This window comes from Crocuta crocuta, unplaced genomic scaffold, assembly GCF_008692635.1.
Source record: "Crocuta crocuta isolate KB4526 unplaced genomic scaffold, BGI_CrCroc_1.0 scaffold77, whole genome shotgun sequence".
NCBI lineage: Eukaryota > Metazoa > Chordata > Mammalia > Carnivora > Hyaenidae > Crocuta > Crocuta crocuta.
Window position 1 is genome coordinate 3,143,842 of NW_027532172.1, and position 20,364 is coordinate 3,164,205.

Sequence of the window (20,364 nt, forward strand, 5' to 3'; positions counted from 1 at the left end):
GACAAAGCATTTGGAAGCCGGGGGAAGGATTGGATGAAACCTACATGAACTTGAATTTCCTCACTTGTATTCTAAGGGCTGTCCCCACCCCGGGGTGCTGGGCCCAGGACTTGTTGCCTCGTCAGAGTAAATAAAGTTGACAACATTCTGACTTATAAGTTTGAAAGACTTACAAGTTTGAAAGAAGGCACTGGGAAAGAGATGGGGTCTTCTTTCTTTCCCTAAGGGAATTGGCTGGTCTCTGGGGAGGCCCCTGCCCTCAGGGCACCCAAGTTGGCCAGATCTGACTCCAGGGTGGTGCTCTCCCTAGGATGTGAAGATCGGGTGGTGGCTTCCCCCAGTATTTGGGGACAGCCGGAGGGAATTGAGGGGTTAGGCACCTCGTCTCAGGGCACAGAGCTGCTAAGTAGAGCTGAAATTTTAACTTGTGACCACAAGTACTTATATGTGTCAGCTAATGATGGGTAACAAATCATCCCCAAAATCCATGGCTTAGAACAATAGATTTTATCTATCTATCTATCTATCTATCTATCTATCATCTATTATCTATCTATCTATCTAGCTAGCTAGCTAGCTAGCTAGCTACCTACCTGTTCAAAGTAATCTCTATACCCAATCTGGAGCTCAAACTTACAACCCTGAGATCAGGTCACATGCTCCACCGATTGAGCCAGCCAGACGCCCCAGAACAACATTTATTAGGACGGTTTCTGTGGTCCAGGAATCTGACAGCAACCTCCCTGGGTGGTAGTGACTCCTGCAAGGTTGTACCCATGCTCGCAGCTGGGCTGCAGTCATCTGAAGGCTTGACTGAGGCTGGAGTAGCCAATACCACGCAGGCTCCCTCAGGCCCGGGTTGACCAGTGGCCTGAGTTCCCTACCCTTGGGCTTTTCACAGGGCTGCTGGAGCGTGCCCCTCATGTCACAATTGAGCAAGTGGTCTAGGAGGGAAAGGAAGTGGGGAGCCATAGTGCTTTTTGTTCCCAATCTTGGGCACCACACGCTCTCACTTCTGCCGCATCTTACTAGGAGCCAGTTACTTGGCTTAAGGGAAGGGGCAATACCTTTAAAAGGGAGAAATATTGGGGTGCCTGGGTGGCTCAGCTGGTCAAGCATCTGACTTCGGCTCGGTCATGATCTCACAGTTCGTGAGTTCGAGCCCTGTGTTGGGCTCTGTGCTGACAGCTAGCTCAGAGCCTGGAGTTTGCTTCAGGTACTCTGTCTCCCTCTCTCTCTGCCCGGCCCCCACTCGCACTCTGTCTCTCTCTCTCTCAGAAATAAATAAACATTAAAAAAATAAATATATAAAAGGGAGAAAAATCAAGGAATTTAGGGATGTGTTTTATTTTTATTATTTTTTAACGTGTATTTATATTTGAGAGAGAAAGAGAGAGAGAGAGACAGAGTGCAAGTAGGGGAGGGTCAGGGAGAGAAGGAGACACAGAATGCCAAGCAGGCTCCAGGCCCTAAGCTGTCAGCACAGAGCCCGATGTGGGGCTTGAACTCATGAACCATGAGTCCATGACCTGAGCTGAAGTCAGATGCTTAACCGACTGGGCCACCTGGGTGCCCCTAGGGATGTGTTTTAAAGCCACCATAGTTTGGTACAGTTTTGTTCCCACCTTGCAGGTGTGTTTGAAGGGCGCCATCCCTGGACTCCCTGGCTGATAAGGCCCTGTCCAGTGTCATTCTGCCACACCCAGTGGAACGAGGGTGCTGTTGCACGGGTTGCTGGACTCACCCTTCCCCAGGCCCGGCCAGCTCTGCCCTCCAGGCCTCCTCCCTGCTTCCCTGGGTGTCTCAGTTCCCAGCGGCAGATGCAAAAGCTCAGAGGCTCAGGATTTCACCTTTGTGGGAAGGGGGTTCGGCATGGTCACATCCGTCAAGGACACTATGGTCTCTGAAGGGCCAAGGTGTTGTCCCTGCCCAGGAGATCCCGTCCCCATATGAGATTTGATACTGGGCAAGGCTGACCCACTTAGCACTCACCTCTTCTTTGAGCCCAGGGTGAGGAAGGACTCAGCCACGGTACCCACTCTCCAGCTAGTGTACTTGTGAGGGGGGCCCTCAGGGAGGCGGAGCTGAGGCCGGAAGACACATGTATAGAGGAAACCTCTCTGCCTTTGTGCCGGGCGGCTGAGCGGCTGAGCGTGCACCTTGAATACCTCCAACCAGAGGAGGTTAACTTGACCAAGGGCTCTACCTCCTGGGTCTTGAATCCACCCTCCCATTTGTGCTGAGGCCACCATGCTTCCCAAGTACCCATCAATACTGAGTGCAAAAGGTATATTAAGGCCAGCCCATCGATTCCTTGGATGTTCCTTGACTTTGGCTCAAGGACACCCCGATGGCTTTGCTGAAACTCCCTTAGACAGCAAAGGAGTCTAAGATGCTCAACCTATGCTTCTCCCTTACTCGGAGTGGCCAGAGACAATGCAGATACCCAGCTAAATGTGAGTCTCAGATAAAACGAACCATCAGTATAAGTATGTCCCCAGTACTGCATGGGGTATGCTTATTGTAAAAAATCACTTGCCGTTTATCTGAAATTCACATTTACCCGTGTGTGCGGACCATTTGCTAAGTCTGGTGACCCGACTCGGGTCTGACTCACCTTGCAGACTTCTCTGTTCTCTGTTTTTCTGTTACAGTGCAATTCCTCTAATAAAATCTTTGCACATTTAATCCCTTCTTGGCATCAACTTCTCAGAGGGCCCAGATTAACACAGCAGGGCTGGGCTGGGAACGGGAGTGCAATGTTGGCAGGCTTGACTTACATTCTAGTTTCCTTACAGCGGGAATGTACCTGGGAGGGTGGACCTCTTTTGCTGCTTAAAGCCACAGTGGCAGGGGAAGGTGGGGGGCCCTCTCCCTGGGTCTGACTTGGAAGGCAGTTTCTAAGTACAGGGAAATTCTAAAGCAGTTCTGTAATTTTCGGGTGCCCGAGAATTCCAGGGGGCAATACGAGGTAAAATGTAGATTCCTGGGTCCCTCCCTCCAGATCTCCCAATTCTAGAGGCTTAGAGTGAGGGGTCAGCAATTTCCATTTTCACAGGTCCCACACTTGACTTTGAAACTGTGTAAGGAAAATAACTCAGCCTATTTTGTAAAACTTCCCATGAATGCTCTTGCCTATGCTTATTCAGTGCTGTCTCTGAGTGATAAGTAATTTAGCAGTCAGGAGGTCAAAACGAGGAGTGAGTTTGCTTTCCTTTCTTCCCCTCCACACTTATTTTTTTGAAGCCTCTTTCTGGGTTAGAAAAAGGTACGAGGAGTTTGGGTCCTTGAGAAGATATGGCATGCCTTTTTTTTTTTTCTTAATTTGATAATGATAGCAACACAAATCACTTTTTGCTTTGCCTGCTAGGAGGCTCAGAGTAAGATTTTTTTTTCCCCCTGTAAATTGTAGTGCTCTTTCTAAATCAGGATTTCTGACACAAGAACTGGCTCCTTCTGCCAAGCAAACACTCATGGACTTCATGACACAGTTACTGTTGGTTCATTCCCGGCCTTAATAGTGACTTGTCTCTTTGTTTCTTACTGTAAACAGCAGCCTTTGGTCCTTTCAGAAGTCCGTGGAGTAGACACCAGTCCTCACTTGCCTGTCCCCTGAGAACTGGAGGTGCTTCCCAGGGGCCAGGGTAATCTTTGTGGGGGGGACTAAAGTGGACCGTAAAGCCGCAGAGAGAGTGGGGGCCTCTGAGGAACAGCAAGGCAGGTGCACCCTTGAAGGCAGAGCTGGGTGGGGTTCCCCAGGAGGATGGCAGCTGGGCGGTGTCACCAGTGTGCTTGGAGCAGGTGTTGGCTGATTCTGATCCCGGGATGGGTGAGTTGGCAGGGAAGGAATGTCCTGACTCATCCAAGTCTTGGTTTCTCTTAGGGTGGAGGGCTGCCCCTGGGGCTGGGGAATCTGGAAAGAAAAAGATGGACAGTGGAGCTTAATACGAAGCCAGGGGGAACAGGCATCCCAGCCACCAGGCGTCAAGGCCTCACTCCTTCTGCTATTCTGCCACCAACCACTCAGAGGACATAGGAAGTGCCGTCCTGCACGAAGGACTGGATTTGGGGCCATCAGGATATCTGTCACCCCAGAGACTCAGACCACCAGGTTCTGATTTTAGGATCTGCCTCAGAGGCCATTCAGACTCAATTCCTCCCATTTCCCCAGGGTTTCAAGCACCTGTTCTTCAGCCTCCACTAGGGGACATGAGGCAGGTTAGAGCTCCATCTGGAGAATGGGTGCGTGGGGTTGCGGTGGAGGGCTTGGGGGGCGGCGGGCAGGCATCTCTCCACGCACTTAGCCCCAGCCTGCTGGCTCCAAGCCACCCCGCAATGGGTTAACGGGCTGGGGCTGGGGCCACAGTGACCCTTCCCGCCTAGGAGCCAGAAGCATCTGTCTCCTATCCGGACCCTTGCCCTTCATTACAAAGGTCTGTAAAAACCTGTTCTCACCAGCTCTACGGACATGCACTTTTTCTTTTCTTTCTTTTTAAAAAGATTTTGAGTAACCGCTACACCCAACATGGGGCTTGAACTCACGGCCCCTGAGATTGAGAGTCGCGTGTTCCACCCACCCAGCTATTCAGGCACCCTGGGCATTTTTCTTTTAAACGGAGCTCCAGGAGCACCTGGGTGGCTCAGTCAGTTAAGCATCTGACTTTGGCTCAGGTCACGATCTCGTGGTTCATGAGTTTGAGCCCTGCGTCGGGCTTCTCTGCAGTCAGAGCAGAGCCTGCTTCAGATCCTCTGTCTGCATCCACCTCCCTCCCCTCCCTGAATAAACATTAGATGGAGCTCCAAATCTAAGAAAAAGGCTGGAGCTGGGGAAGTAGAGGCTTAGTTCTGAGCAGCTTCATTGGGTTCATCTGCCAGGGGGGCCTCACCTGGGAGTCCATCTGCTGGAAGAAAGAGAAACGCCCAACCCTAGGCTTCCAGATGAAACACAAAATTAATGAAACCGTCAATGAGCTTTTATGCCCAACCCAAAAGTGGCTGGAGGCTTCCAGTGACAGTGGCAAGCCCCGACCGCAGGGTAGATGGGGCAGGGGCCCACTCGTGGCACCTGGAAGACTCTGGGTGAGCTGCTGGAGGGCTTGGAGCCTCAAATCCTCCCAACAATAGAGGGAAATTCTGTCTTCTGTAAAGCTGTCCCCAGGGCTCAGGCGGTACAGGGGTGAGTGTCCTGGCTACCAGGTCCTGGGGCTCTCACTGTGCCGGGAACATGAAGATCAGGATCTTGGGACTCAGGGGGATAAAGAGCTATTGGGGGCCCTGCTGGGTACATTTCCGGAAGGTAAGTCATAGACACACAAGCCCTCCTCCAAAGGTACCGGTTCCAAACACTGTGGAACGCAAGGGCCTCCGAATTCTACAAGCTGGTATTTTTCCAGGCACTGTTGCACCCCTGGAGGGCGGCAATTTCCTGCTCCTATTTACAAAGGGAACTGCTCCCAATGGGCCTCTGCAGAAACAGCCCCCAGGCTGTGATGACTGAAGACTGTAACATCTCTGGCTGGTGAACGCGTTAAGCAGCTGCTGCCGGATGCCCATGGGGGCTGCCAAGTGCGGTGCTTGGTTGGACACGGGAGGGGAGGAATGGGAAGGTGCCGGGGCTGGCCTGCAGGGGGAGACAGCCCCCAGGGAAGCCCAGCCCTTGGGGGAGGGGGGCTGGTCTGGTATTCCTAGGGGTCCTGGGCCTCCGTTGCTGAGCCCTCTTCACAGTGAGGGGCTGCAGCCGGAGTGAGGACCTGAGCTGCGGGATGGTGTACGCAACAGCCTTAATGATTTGGGCATGGACTTACCCTCCCAGCCCCTCAGCTGGAAAATGTGCTGCTGCAGCCGGCGCGGGGCGGGAGGCCTGTGAAATGCAGCGGGGAAGGAGGGGAGCCTGAAAAGAGAGGGCCCAAGAAAGGGCAGGGTGGGGTGTGCAAGACCTCCACCCACAAGGTGACCTTTCTGTCTCGTTCCTCCGACTCGAGCAAGCATGCGGAATCATGATGTGCTGGGGGGAGGGGGGGTGCTCTGTGGGAGCTCTGCGTGGCCACATGTGGGTGACAGCTGCTGTAGGGATGGGATGTGGTCGGCAGGACGGGGGTGGACACGACTCAGCCCCCTGGCCAGGCCTTGCCAGGGCAGTCCCTGCCCCCACAAAGCCCCTGTTTGGGGAAGAGAGGTTGGTGACTGGACTAGGGCCCCCCTCCCCCCACTGCAGGTTGCTTTGGTGACTTGGAGGCTGGGCCCCCTTCCGTGGATATGGCAGTGATGTCTTGTCCTCTCACAAGGAGAGAAGAAGGAAAGGCCACTTCCCCTTTGCCGTCTCCCCAGAGGCCTGCGTTTGTGCTCTAAGGGTCAGGTCTGGTTGTCAGGAGCCTGGGGGGCCGGGCGGGGGACTGAGAACTGGAGCCAGGAAGGGAGGGCACCGGCAGGGAGGGGCTGGGAGAGTGCTTCTCGGCCCCTAGGATCCTCCGGGTGGTCGGGTTGGGCTCTAGGTTTCGAGGTCTCATTTTCCAGGCATAGCACGACATCTACATGAACTCGTGGGAAGTGCAAATGCTGGTGGCTCATTTAAAATAATTGTAGAGGGGCGCCTGGGTGGCTCCGCCGCTTGAGCGCTTGAGCGTCCAACTTCAGCTCAGGTCATGATCTCATGGTTCGTGGGTTCGAGCCCCGCATCAAGCTGTGTGCTGACGGCTCAGAGCCCGCTCAGGATTCTCTCTCTCTCCCACTCTCTCTCCGCCCCTCTCCTGCGCGCGCTCTCTTTCAAAAATAAATCAATAAACTTAAAAAAATAATTTTAGAGACAGTTTTTGACCCTCCCCCGAAACCCATTTGTGTCCATCAGTGGATGAATGGGCAGCAAAGTGGCATATCCCAACAACAGCCGTGTGACACTCGGCCATATAAAGTAATGAAGTGCGGACTCACGCTACAAGGCGGATGAACCCCGAGAGCATCGCGCCGAGTGAAAGCAGCCAGACACAAAAGGCTACACTGTGTGATTCCAGGTGCACGAAATGTCCAGAGCAGGCAGGTTCGTAGAGACGGAAGGCAGATGGCTGCCAGGGGCTCGGGGAGGGAGAGCGGGGAGTGAGTACTTAGCGGGCCCAGGTTTTGTTTCGGGGTTTTGGGAAAGTTCTGGAGCTAGACAGAGGTGACGGTTTTACACCACTGTGAATGTATGCAGTGCCCCTGAGCTGTTCATTTAAAAATGGTTAATCTTATATCCTGTAAATTTCATCTCAGAAAAACCTCGAAACCAAAAACCCAAGGACCATCTGTCTCCGTCCACACAAACACAGGTTAGCAGCCTTTCTCTGGTTGAGGGCCGCTCCACCCCACCCCCCCACCCCCTGGGGCAAGGAGGTTCGCTGAGGCCTTTCTTCTCTGCAGGGAACCTGTGTGACCACGTGGGGGGGGGGGCAGAGTCTGGGGAAGATCCCTGTCAGGCGAGGGGAGTAGGTCATGGGGTGACCAGAGGCTGGGCATAGAGGGCTTGAACATAGTGAGGCTTCCCAGGCAGGGGTCCCCGGGAGACCCTGCTGTGGTAGGCATCCATGGTCAGGGGCAGGGGGAGGGGAAAAGCATGTGACAGTAGCCTCAGGCAGCAGGTGTCGCTGTAACATGGGTGTCCCCGGGGACCAAGACTGGCCTCCCCCATTTTCCTGATAGAACCCAAAGGAGGTGTGGAGATGAGTGATGGGGCACGTCGTCCAGGGAAAGGAGTGTAGACTCACACTAATCTGACTTAGGAAAACAAGGAACAGTGGTGCCAGGTCAAGGAAACCACACAGAGCGTCCTGGGAACAATTGTCTGCAGGGAGGCAGGCAGGGCGATGATGGCAAGGGACCCAAAACTCTGCCCTCCCCTCTGAGCTGCTGACGACTCAGAGCCTGGAGCCTGCTTCAGACTCTGTCTCTCTGTGTCTCTCAAAAATAAATTAATGTTAAAAACAGCGTTTTTTTTTTTTTTGTTTTGTTTTGTTTTTTTTTTAAGAAAATGTCCATTACAGGAAGCCCAGAAAGGATCTAACCCAGTTCCAGGGTTTAGTCTCAGAGGGGAAGGGGATAGGAGATGCAGGAAGGCAAGAGTTGAGATCCTAGGAGATCTTAGTACTGATTCCAGACTCCCGTGAAAGATACGAGCCCTGGCAGAGGGTTTGGATGGTTTGTTCGACCTTCCTGGGGCTCATGCCAAGACCACATCAACTGAGTAAGTGGAAGACCCTGCTTATTGTCAACTCTTCCGAGGGGAGGCAGAGGCTTGCCTGTTTCCTCTGAACATTTCCGGCCAAATCATTTTGTGGATATGAATTATCCCAGTATCCATGCCGATGCTCCGTTTCAACTCACTGGAGAAGACCTGGTCGTTGTGCAGCAAGCAATTAAGAAAGAAGGGATTTGGGGGGGGTGCCTGGGTGGCTCATTGAGTTAAGCATCTGACTCTTGATTTTGGCTCAGGTCATGATCTCACAATTTGTGAGTTCAAGCCCTGCGTCAGGCTCTGCGCTCTTGGGAGTCTCTCTCCCTCTCTCTCATTTTCAAGTGCTGTGTGTGCATGTGGCTGTGGTGCTTGGTGGCACCTTTCAGGCAGGCAGGGTAGCCGCACACCGGGAATACGCATCCCTCCTGGGCAAGGTGGCTCACTGCCCTCTCCAGGGTAATTAGCTTCCTGCCAAGAGGCTGCTTGCCCTCCTGCAGGCCTAATACCGTGTTGGGGTCTCAGTTGGGGTCTGTTGCTGGGAGGTAGACCTTAGCAGTGGCAAGAGCCAGATGAACTTTGGGAAGCAGAAGGCCACGCACAGGCCCCAATTCTGCCACGTGGCTACTTGTTCACGAGCCCCTGTACAAACCCTGGGCGGTCAGGGACAGGACTGACGGCCCTCCACTGGCTGACATCCTGTCCACTTAATTATCAGTGCCTCTTCTATAATAGATGGGCAGGAACGTGTGGCACAGAAATCCTCATAGCTCGTGCCTACACCAACAGGTCCATCATCTGCCTCCTCCCGGGGCCTACAGATTTTCCCAAGGAACACGGTCAGCTGGAGGTGGGGCTGGGTCTCATATGTTAGATCCCTACTAGCTGCTCATTTCCTGAATCCTTTGATCCATTTCTCTAGAATCTTCCACTGTGGTTTTGGCATTTCATTTTCACTAAATGTGGGCATTGCTTTTTCCAAGCTTCCAAGAGTCACCCAGGCAGGGTATCAGTTCAAGCTTCTAGGACCTTCTCTCTGGGTGTCAGTTAAATCCTGTGCCCACATCAACAAACTCTTCCTCCTTGGGCTTATATCCTGACCCAGTGCGCATGAAGATCTCCGTCCAGGCACAGTCTCCGAGACCTGCAGGTACCTCTCAGCAGAGGATGAGGGCTCCTGAGCTCACAATTCCTCTTCTCCCTGGCACACCCAGCACTTCCCCGCAGACAAAGCCCCTACTGGAACAGTCAAGCTAAACTAAAACTGAACCGGCCTGGTGGCTCCCGAGGTGGCCAGGAGGGGAGCTGGGACAGATCCCTTGCCTCCAAAAGTCTGAAAGTCTGGATCTCAGGGGACAGCTGACGCTTTGGCTCCGCTTCCTGAGGGGGAGGGGCTTCCTCTAATGAGTCACTCTCGCAGGTGCAGGGATTCAGGAGAATTAGAGGTCAAGTCTTTGAAGGCATCTACCTGCCTGGAGGATCCCATCCCGTGGCTCAGTTTCTCTGGGGCGAAGTGCTGCTTTTCTTACAGTGATGTCCTAAGGCTGCTCCCCAGCTCGGTCTGCCCTTTGGGGACCGGTCAAGAGCCCCTCTCTGGCTCTCACGGTTTGAACTGATGATTACTTGCCCTCAACCCGTTATTTTTTCTCTTCAGAGTGTGAGTAGCATCCAGCAAGTCACCCCACGCTACAGCCCTTCTAATTATCCCCTCTCCCCACAGCCTTCTCCTGTCAGTGACATTGTATGAGCCACTGCACCCCTTTCTACCTGCGACCCACCCTAGTGACCTGCACAGATATCAGCCTTCGCGCAGCTACTGAAAACCAGGCAGAGAGGGAGGAAGGGACTTCCCAGGGTCCCCTCGGGAGCTCATCACCACGCCAGCGCTGCCAGTCTTTCTTCTGGGGTCTGCTGCGTCACAGCATGGGGGCCGGGGAGGGGGCGCCCTGCATTCCAGGAAAGACAAACGCCCTCAAATTACCTCAACTAAGACAGACTACAGTTACTGCAAGGAATCGCCCACTTGGGAAGCCAGGGAAACCCACATCGAGTTCTGGGAACACCATGAAATTGGGTCCCCCAAGACCAGAATCCATATAAATACCTCTGGGACACAACAGAAGGAACTAGGCACTTCCTCCTGAAGAGCCTAAGTAACGTCATTTTGAAATTAAGGCCTCCATTAAGAGCAACCTCGGGCTGCACGTAGCCCCAGTTCCTCAGATGGCTCAAGGCTAAAGCCATCCTCGGACCACCCTCAGATCAGCTAATCAAAAAAACATTCCTGTGGTCTGAGTCAAGGCTGGGAACTGTAGACAGTTACTTTATACAAACTAGCCAATTTCTCACCGCTTGCCTGAACCCCACGTGGGCCCTTTGAACTCACCTCATAATTGGTCATTTTCAAAGGATTCTCAAAGGTCATGACTGGGTCCACCAAAAGTAATGAACACCTCACAGATACTGAATGGTCAAAGCTGTTACCATGGGTGCTGTACAATTGCAATTGGTGCTTATGTGATGATGCTATACGTACACCGTGTGCACTGTAACACCCCCGTCCCTTACCCCACAAAAACCCTACTTGCTATTGTTCGGGGCTTCACCCAGCTGCCACTACACTGGTAGATGGGTGAGCCCCAGCTTGAGCTTGTAATAAAGACCCTTATGTACTTGCATCGGTGTAGGCTCCTTGGTGGTCTCTGGGGACTCACGAATCGGGCACAACTTCCCTGGCTCGGATCAGGGCATGCCCTCCCTCAGGGCTGCCCTCCTCTCTCTTCTATTCACTTGGCCTTTTCCTGTTCATACTGGAGACTTAGGAAATCAGGTGGGCACAATGAATAACCGTTACTCCTGGGAAGACATTGTGTCATCAGAGGGAGGGCACTTTAGTGAATTTCCTCTTGCCCTTCCCATCCCCATGTGGTGAGTAGGAGGAAGCAAAACCTGTCCCCCCACCCCACCCTCCGCCCCGGGTACTCCCAGCCATCTTCTTTTGCTTTCTGTTCCACGCGGGACTCACCCCTGGCCAGGCCGGCCTCTCTGTCTGGTCCGCTTTCTGCCAAGGGCGAAGTTCGCAGATTCAGGTGTGTTGAGAGGTGAGGACCAAGTGTCCATGTAGGTTTGCTAACTTGAACTGCCTCCCTCCAAACCAGCTTGTACCAGAATTCTTTCCTGGGAGTCTCGGCTGAGCCTTAGAGAATTCATCACCCAAATCAGGCATTTTGAGAGAGAAAGAGAGCTTATTCATTCTGACCCTGGGAAAATACATACAAACTGGGCTCCATGTTCACCCAGCAGCACCTGATTTCCTGGTTGGCTCTCCTTTCTGGTGAGCACAGCTCCCCTGGGGAGAGATCCCAGAGGGAGAATCGAGCAATGTCAGGATCTGAAACCAAAACCCAACCTTGAATACCTTACGCAATCATAGACCCTAATTAATGTGGGCGCAAGCTTAACGAATGTTGCGGAATGATTGCACAGTGATGACGAAAACGAGAAGATAAGGGGCGCCTGGGTGGCTCAGTTGGTTAAACTTTTGATGCTTGATCTCAGCTCAGGTCATGATCTCATGGTTCGTGGGATTGAGCCCCCTCCCTGTCGGGCTCTGTGCTGACAGTGCAGAGCCTGCTTGGGATTCTCTCTCTTTCTCTCTTTCTCTCTCTCTCTCTCTCTCTCTGTGCCCCTCCTCCATTCTCTCTCCTTCTCTCTCTCTGCTGTCAAAATAAATAAACAATAAGAAAAAACCAGAAGATAATATTGTGGAAATACCAGATACCAGTAGTGAAGAAAAAGAATATTGAAAACCTCTTTCTTTACTTTGATGGATCTGAGAATGAATTGGGACCCTGGCTCATCCCTTGCAAACTCTGTCGCTCTGGGAACATTGCCAAACTCAAGGCTGTGTGATCTTCGTACCACTGGGGGCCTCCCTGCGCACCCCCCACCCCTGCCGCCAGGAGATTTGGCACACTTGACTTAATAAACACCCTGTGTGGTGGGTTAGATGATTCAGAGTTTTTCTCATAGTTCTGCAAATTCCAATTCCGAAGCCTTGTTTTTTAGCGCTTCTTCCTGCCATCTGGGGGGCTCCAGGTATCCCCTTTCCACTGGGTTGTCTTCCAGCACTCTCTCTACCCCCTCCCCCACTCTCCCACCCACTTCACAGACCCTTGGACATACACTCTAGTCTCCTCAAGACTTCTGTTGAGAGAGCCGTATTCCCCCCCACCCCCACGGACCCCCCTGCTCTGTTTTAAAGCCTTCTGGAGAAGAAAATCCTCACCATCCTGTTTCTTGAACGAAAGCATCTAGAATAGATTGAGAACACAGCACCGTGACCATTTCTGTAGCTGTAGAGATTCTCGGCAGTGATTTCTGAGCCTCTTTGAAAGCTTTAGCTTATGGCATACTGTATGTGCACATGCATTGTCCGAAAGCACTACTTTGTAGTTCTTACCAGATTTTCAAAGGTACCTGTGACCTCTGAAATGAGAGCCCAAGCTTTGGACTTTGATGTCCCATTTTACTTTAAAGCTTAAATTCTTGGGGCACGTGGGTGGCTCAGTCGGTTGAATGTCTGACTCTTGATTTCGGCTCAGGTCATTATCTTATGGTCCGTAGGGTTGAGCCCCACGTAGGGCTCTGCACTGACAGCAGGAATCCCCTGCTTGGGATTCTCTCTTTCCCTCTCTCTCTTTCTCTGCCTCTCTCTCCACCCCCCATAAATAAATAAACATTTAAAACTTAAATTCTCTATTTCTGTGAAAGTGGTGCAAGGTTGAGCTGTCACCTAAACTTGTCAGCAGTTGATACAGCCATCTTGGGATTCACAAAAGGAATCAAAAAGGAAAAAGTCGGACGCAGAGCACCTCTACCTCCCTTTTGCCAAGACAGCTGGACACGAGCTGGAAGACTGGAAAGGGACGAAAGTGAAATGGTTATGTCCCTGAGTCTATTTCCAAATACAAGCAACAGAAACACTAACTAGAAGTGGATTAAGCAACAAAAATAGCCAAGCTCAATGTCTCATTGAGGGTTATCATTCACCAGCTCCGTGACTTTACCGAAGACCGGGCTTCTTTCTGTTCTCAGCGCTGGGTCACCCCAGGATGGCCACCTCCGTCCCAATCACAGTGGCGACCCTGGCAGCATCCGGTGATAACAGCAATGAAACACCACCCCCAAAGCCTCCCAGAGCCCCTCACTCATTTCTCGCTGGGTGGAATTATATTGTGCGGTCCCACCTAAACCAATCATAGGCGAGGGTAACAACACCGGCCGAGTCTGATGGATTAGGTAACTTCCACTGAGGGAGGTGGTTACCGGAACCAAACTGGGGTTCTTGGGAGGAGTGACCAGGCGGGCAGCCCCGGGTGCCACAGTGAGACTCAATTACTGGTCTTTGGGTGGTGGGTGAAATAGGGGGATGGAGAGGGTGGCCAAGGAAGGGAGAGGAATGAAATAGTGAGCCAGACAGCTCTCTGTGCTCTTAGGATGTTCTGGTTATTTCTTTACAAGCCTCAGGCAGGGGGAGGCTGGGGAGGGTGATATCTGAGCCACTGGGCATAAGCTGTGTGGGCATAAGCCACTTCTCACCCAGGGAGACTCTCTGATGAGATCTCGTCAGCAATCTGATCACGGCAGGTTTGGCTTCAACATTTCCATAGCAATTCATGAGACATCGAGTTCCTCTAACACTGAACGTGTCCTTCCTTGTCTCGGACTCTTTAAAGCTCTCTTTGCTTTTCATGTCTTTACCACGTGTTTAATTTTCTTAAGGTCTCAAAGAAATAGTGTAGTCATCTTTAGTGTCTTGTCTAGACACTCCGAGCAGGAAACAGATGCAGATTTTAGCTCAGATTCTGCTCTGCACGGGTATAAAAATGTCCGATGTAGTCACAGCAGTCCTCTCGGACCCCCAGCGCTCTGAAAAAAGGACACACCTTCCTACCAATGTATCTGACCCATCATACTGTCCTTGACGCAGATAAACAGCCAGGAGCCACCACCAGTGCACGGCTGGGAGTCATCTCTGTCCGCATGGCCTCCTTTACATGCATTTTAAAAGCAAGTGGGTTGCAGATAACCCTTTAAAGAATATTTATTCATTTATTTTGAGAGAGAGAGAGCATGAGCAGGGGAAGGGCAGAGAGAGAGAATCCCAAGCAGGCTCCATGCTGACAGCACAGAGCCTGACGTGGGGCTCCATCTCACAAACCGTGAGATTATGACTTGAGCTGAGATTAAGAGTCGGATGCTTAACCGACTGAGCCTCCCTGGCACCCCAGGAATAACCCTGTTGTTCTACGTTCCCGTCACGGCCCGGGTGTCTGCGCGAGTCTCGAATGACACTTGCAACAGTGCTCCCAGAACACCCACCAGGTACGCTTCCCGGAACTGGGAGCCAGCAGGCTCTGTGTCGCCTTTCCTTCACCCTTGTTTGCACGAAATGCAAGTTGAATAGTGCTTTTCTCAGTTTCTGGCTCCTCGAGGTCTGATGGATACCGTGGAGCCGATGCCATTGGTTGAGATGGGCCTGGTTAAGAGAGCACATCGGCGGGCTCTGCAGGGCCTAGATGCTCAAAACTCAGTCTGCTCCCACCGGCTTCTCGAGGATCCCTGGGAGCTCTGATCTGTGCGGAGCGGGGGACGGAGGCGTTTTGTTTGGGGGATGGGCTGGAGGCGACACAGGACTGTGGGAGGGGTGCTCTTTGACCCCTGGGGGAGAAGGGGATACAGACTGAAGATGCTCAAGGGGGAGCATTTGAGGCCTTGAATCCAAACACAACTGTCTCAGGGGCAGGGGCCGCAAGGGGGCCGGGGGAGGCTGGCCTCTGCTCCGAACCACGCCCATGGCCTGCAGCTTGGTGTCTGAGACGGGGTGGTGGCAGTGTGGAGGCTCCCAGGAAGTGGGGAGGGGAGGGGAGGAATCGCAGCACGTTAGCAGGCCCCGGAGGACATCCCCCCCATGGGACTCCTAGTCTCTGACGTGGTTGCTGTGGGACAGGGGCTGGAGCTCGGAGCACCAGGGCTGAAGCAGCAGGTGGCTGGCCGGACACTTTGTCCCTTCACGAGAGGCCTCTCCCTGTGGTCTAGTTTAGGTTTCCTCACAGCACGGTGGCCTCAGGGCAGTCAAAACACTTCCAGCTGGCTGAAGGCTTCACAGGTGCAGATGTGGGTGGAATATGGTAGAACACAGATCATCTCTTACCGCCTAGCCCAGGAAGTCTCACATGGCATCACTTCAAGGAAAGGCCGTTCGCCAGACCAGTCACAAAAGCTCACCTCATGGCAAGGGAAGGGGAATCAGACCCCACCTCTTGATGCTGGTGGAGGACAAGATTCTAGAAGCACGTGCGGGGCGGGGAGGGCGGGAGACATTGTTGCACCCATCTTTGGACAATACGGCCACAACCCCGTCTTCCCCGTGCAGGGCGGAATCTTCTTCTGAGCCTTCTTCCAAGGCTGGCTTCTTTGGAGCGAGCCTCAGTCTGTGACCACGTTCCCGCCGGGTCAGCATCCAGCCACCTTTCCTACCTGCTGGAATCTTCGCTCCTCCCCCAGGCTCACTTCTTCCTGAACCCTGTTTGATATGCAGCACCTCAGACGGAAAACCTCCCCAGCTCTCTGCCTTTCCTGCTGGGTGAGCTTTTCCAAAAAAGGGGCTGAGCTAACAGTTCTCAAGAAGGAAGGCAGTGCAGAAATCTGTCACGTCAGAACGCTGACGGGGACGCAGGGCAGCCCCGGGACACTTGGCGGGTGGGGACACCCTGCGTTCTTTGATCTGAGCCTTGCACACACCAGTGAGATACTTAATTACACGGGGCTGAGCGGACGGGGAGGAGGACAGGGAGAGTGGACAGCTGGGGGCGAACCCAGGGAGATAAAAGTGACCTGGAGACGGGCAGAGGCCCCCGGGCTGTGTTTTCCAAGCCCACAGGCGTGTCAGGACTGTCCCAAATCGCCTGTTAAGTGAATCATCGCCAATTGTCATGCAGCCCAGTTAGGGATAATAATAGTATGCAACCAACGGGCCTAGAATCAGAGCCTTTAATGATAATAATAATAATTATGATAATAAATGTTATTATTTTATCAACCGAAAATAGGTCCTGTTTAGAAGCCTGGAGAATGATGGAAAAGGGAAGGTCGAGATGGGAAACTTCAGAGGCAGGACAGCAGAGCGACAAGGGCGTTCCCATGGGGCTTGTTCCCATGGACAAGCAAGGTGCTTTTGGCCAGAAGAGAGCTGTTCATGGAATCACTCAGGTCCCCTAAGGTGACACTAAGCTGCCACCCTCCGCTCCCTGGGGGTATTTATCCTTTTTTTAGGTGACAGTGAAATAGTAAGTTCCCACGGGCGCCATGCCCTTTTACTTCTTGCAATTCTAGCCAGAAAAGGTGGGACTTAGACCCAAGCATGAGTTCGTGAATTTGGGCTCTGTCATCCTCAAGCTGTGTGACTTTGGGGAAGTCACTTAACTTCTCTGAATCTCTGTTTGCTCATGGAAACTGTAAAATGGTAAACATTATACCTACCTCTGTGTTCTGATAAAATGAGATAATATGGGGGTGGGGGCAGGCGCCTGGGTGGCTCAGTCGGTTAAGCTTCCGACTCTCAATTTCAGCTCAGGTCATGATCTCACAGTTTGTGGGTTCAAGCCCCACATCGGGCTCTGCGGTAACAGCACGGAAACTGCTTGGGATTCTGTCTCTCCCTCTCTCTGCCCCTGTCCTGCTTGTGCACGCTCTCCTTCTCAAAAATAAATAAACTTTTTAAAAAATGAGAGAATAGGAATAAACTATTTAGAATAGCCTTGGATCTAATTGGTGCTTCATCAAGTCTGTTCTCTTCCTGTTTTCTCTTCATTTACCCACGAAGCATCTTTATCTCATTGTGCAGACAGTCTCGAACTCATTTCTTTTGCCAGGTGTGCATTATTAAAGAGGCAAGCGTTTATAATTCAAACATGCTTACAATAAGCGCCAGGTAATTATCTCTCTGGGGGATTCAGCAAAGGAAGATTCCTTTCCAGAGTCGTCGTCTTATGTTTGGGCTTTCCAAACCAACTTTTCTGCAAGGAGAGGTCTTCCCCTGGTGAGTTGAAAATCCACTTCCTCTTCCAAAGAACAGACCTAGACCATGAGTCAGGGACGTAATCCACCCAGCACCCCAGCTTTGGTTTTTGGATCCAGGATCCCAGATTTCCTAGCTGGTCACCAGCTGGCATCACAGGCTTCGGAAGGGATGTCTGGTGGTTTTGCTGTAGAGTCTGTCGGCGAGGCACACGGAAGCCTCGGAAGGCAGACTGCTCCATTCAAATCCAGCCCTTTATGAACACACACCAGAGATCATCTTATTCCCTGTCCCTGGAAAAAAATGCCCCCCGTATCCCTTCTCTGGCAGATATGCCTTTCTCCTCTGGGGCTATGTGGTAGCTGGGACCCAGAAGCTGTCCCTGGGCATCGACACCCAGGCCCTGCTGACACAGCCACTCTTCTCTCCTAAGGGCACACTTCCTAACTCCCAGCAGTGAGCATGGCCCAGAGTAGTGCTCACTCGGTATTTGTTGACTGGAATCAAATTGAGGCAAGGCAAGACTTTTCGCGTTCTCCCAGCCCTGATGGTCCATGATTAATTTTTAAAAAGTGCCTCCCCAGTGAACTTCATTTTCAGAGTCTAATTAAAGTCTAAAATAGATGTTGTGGAGTTAGAAATTCCACATTACAACTCAGATGTACATAAATATGTGACTGAGAATTTTCTCTCTATATGATTCATTCTGCTTCAAGACTTCATTTCTTTTTACTTAAAATTGCCTTTAAAACCAACAGCCTCTGGAATAGGGAAGGATTGCTTAAATATAACCCAGAAAGCATAAATTGGACAGTATTAAAATGGAGAACTCCGGATCATCAAGACACACTTTGCCGTGTGAAAAAAAGAAGTCACAGGCTAAGAGAGGATATTTGTAATACATATTCCCAATGGAAAATTCAAAGTACATAGAGAACTCACATACATCAATAAGTAAAATTGACCGCTCAGTAGGAAATAGACAAATGGCTTGAACTGGCACTTGAAAAAGTGAATATTCAAATGTTCAGTAAGTATACAAAGGGGGCTAGGTCTTGGGGTGCCTGGGTGGCTCAGTCAGTTAAGTGTCCGACTTTCGCTTAGGTCATGATCTCGCAGTTCGTGGGTTTGAGCCCCGCGTCGGGCTCTGTGCTGACTGCCAGCTCAGAGCCTGGAGCCTGTTTCAGATTCTGTGTCTCCCTCTCTATCTGACCCTCCCTTGTTCACACTGTCTCTCTGTCTCAGAAATAAATAAAACATTAAAAAAATAAAAAAAGCAGGGGGCTAGGTCTCAGCTCCCGCTCTCATAGCAGGCCGGGTGACTCAAATAATAGAACTTATTTTTCACAGTTCTCGAGGCTGGCAAGTGCAAGATCAGGGTGCTGGCTGATTTGGTGTCTGGTGAGAGCTCTTTTCCTGGCTTGTAGATAGTGCTCTCTCTTTGCTGTATCTTTACACGGTGGAGGGAGAGGGAGAGACAGAGAGGGACAGAGAGGGAGAGAGGCCCTTTCTGGTGTCTCCTATCCTAAGGACACTACTCCAATTGCATTCAGGCTCCATCCTGATGACCTCAGATAACCAACCTTAATGGCTTCCTTATCGGTCCTATTTCCAAACACAGTCGCACGGAGCATTAAAGGACGTGTGTATTTGGAGGGAACACAGTTTGGCCCGTTCAAGGCTCAACGGAGAAGCGTAAGGAAATACCACTCTACATCCACCGGAATGGCTAAGGCAGAAGGTGACAATCCCAAGTGTTGGCAAGAATGTGGGACATCAGTGTGCCTCCCGCCTTGCCCACGGGAGGGCCGAGTGTGATGGCGCAGCAGAGCTGTCACTGTTTGCTAGAGCTGAACATGTGTAGACCGTTTGGCCCAGAAATGCCACTCCTAGACTTATAGTGAAGCGAAATGGGTGCCTATGTTTGGGGGGAATGTACGAGAATGTTCATAGTAGTCCTGTTTGTAATCGCTGGAAACCAAAAACTGCCCACATGCTTTTAGTGGTGCCAGTGGCTCTGTTGGGGGCTGATCCGTGTCCCCTGCACCCAATTCCTGTGTGGGAGTTCTAACTCCTATAACTCAGACTGTTGTATTTAAAGAGAGGAGCTTTAAAAAGATGGTTTAAAAAGATGGTTTCGTTGAAAAGGGACTGGTGGTGTGGACCCTGTGCCAGTCTGCCCGGTGTCCTGGTAAGAGGAGATTTGGGCACACAGAGAGATAGCAGATGTGTTTGCACACAGAGGAAAGGCCGTGAGGATGTGGCGAGAGGGCGGCCATCTTACCACCCACTGGGAGAGGCTTCAGGAGAAACCAGCTGGGCTGACACCTTGATCTCGGCCTTCCAGCCTCCAGAATGGATATCTGTGGTTTAGCCTCCCCCCACCCCCGGGCCTTCCGGTCTGTGATATTTTGTTACAGTACCTGAGCTGACTGAGACAGGCACACTTGCTTCACAAGAAGACGCCACACGGCAATGGGGACGCAGGAGCCACGATAGGTCTCACAACAGGTGGGATCCCACACACGTGATGGGCACATCCCACAAACGTGACGATGGGCCACGGGAGCCAGTCACGGAAGAATACCAAGTACAGCCTCTGCTGTATAAAGTTCAAATCTGGGCAGAGCCAGTCTCTGCTGTTTGAAGCTTTCGTGTCATATCATATCATATCATATCATACCATATCATATCATATCATACATTCGTATCCTACATACAAAAATGTGTACAACTGACTTGGGGGTAATGTGTGCAAGAGGAATTAGGGAGACACTGGATGCTGATTACGTGGGTGTGTTTCCTTTATCATGAAAATGCACCAGATTGCGCCCCTATGATTTATGTACTTTTCTGATCCTTGAATAAAAACTTTACCAAAAGCTTTATATACAATATGTCCTTCAGCCAATTTAGAGTGCACACTCCCTAATAAAGTCCTTTCTCCACAGGAAAGCCTCTTCCCTCTCAGTATGAGAGCAGTTGAGGAGGGTTTTGTAGAGTGGTCCTTCTCCACAGGCTCCCACTGCTTTGGGTTGAGGGATAGCTCATATGACCCATCTTTGGGTATTGGCTCTGGTCA